The 1,487-nt window shown below is 29.5% G+C and overlaps 1 protein-coding gene across 4 annotated transcripts in view; it reads left to right on the top strand.

Annotated features, from left to right (window-relative positions):
- The window catches only part of ubtfl (upstream binding transcription factor, like), a 27,838-nt gene that overhangs the window by 22,958 nt on the left and 3,393 nt on the right, over positions 1-1,487 (top strand). The gene's annotated exons all lie outside the window — the stretch shown is intronic.

The following is a 1,487-nucleotide window of genomic DNA, read 5'->3' as shown; positions in this document are numbered from 1 at the left end:
GGTGCCTGTTTGTTTCCCAGATATATTAGTGTGTGTGTGAATGGGTGTATAAGAGACATTAACTTAAAGAACTTTGTAGAAAGGCGCTTTATGAAGTTCAGTCCATTTCCTGTTATTAGTTTACGGGCAGACCTGCCACATCCAATATGGCGGCGACGTACTAATACATAAGAGACATAATACATAGACATATATACATAGACATATATACTAGATAATAGAACATATAATACACAGACAATATAATAGACTAAGACATAGACACAACATATATACATAGATATAATTACACAACATATATAAACAGACAATATACATAGACATATAGAAACAGACAATAGAACATAGACAATACACAGCATCAAACAGACATATATAGCTAGAGACGCCGCATTGAGCACTGAATCGAACGTAAACGGCGCCGCCAATATTGGATGTGGCAGGTCTGCCCGTAAAATAATACAGGAATGGACTGAACTTCATAAAGAGCCTTTCTAGCCAAAGTTCTTTAAGTTAATTCTCTTATACACCCATTCACACACAAACTAATACTGGGAAACAAACAGGCACCAAAAAACAACGTATGTAACTTTTAAGTGATGAGTATAAAGTTTTATACCTTATGTAGCACCAACCAACGTATAGTTTTTTCTAATGCTGAGGTGTTTACAAGCTACTAAGGGGTGAAAAACTGTTACGGTGATAGAAATATCGAATATTATATTTAACATTAATCTGTCTATAGAACAGAGTCCTGAAATGTGATGTTGACATGAGGGTTTCTGAATAAAGAGCACACACACCACACACAACACACATATAGATATATAGATATATATATATAGTATAATATAATATATATAGATATATATATATGATAGATATATATAATATATATATATATATATATTGTGTGTAGTAGATATTATATATATGTGTGTATATATAGAGTATATATGTATATATATATATGTGTATAGATATATATGTGTGTATATATATATATATATATATATATATATATATAGTAGTGTATAGTGTGTGTGTGTGTGTGTGTGTGTGGTGTATCGGTATATAGAATATATATATATATAGTATATAGAAGATATATTATATATATAATATATATATATGTAGTATATTAGATATATATATATATTAATAATATAGAATATCATATAGTATATATATATATATATATATATATTATGTGTGTGTGTGTGTGGGTATGTGTATGTATGTACACGTTAGTGCTCTTTTATTCAGCAAATCCCCAGGATGTCACATCACCATTTCAGGATCTGGTTATTCTAGACAACGATTAAATGTTAAATATAAATATTTCAATATTTCAGCTCACCGTAAGTGTTAGCAACATTAGTAGCTGTAAACACTCAGCATTAGAAAAATACCATACGTTGGTTTGGTGCTTACATAAGGAGTAAACATTTATAATCATCACTTTAAAAGTTACATACGTTGTTTTC

The sequence above is a fragment of the Larimichthys crocea genome, chromosome II, assembly GCF_000972845.2.
Source record: "Larimichthys crocea isolate SSNF chromosome II, L_crocea_2.0, whole genome shotgun sequence".
Lineage (NCBI taxonomy): Eukaryota > Metazoa > Chordata > Actinopteri > Sciaenidae > Larimichthys > Larimichthys crocea.
This window is presented reverse-complemented; position numbering and strand designations above follow the sequence as displayed.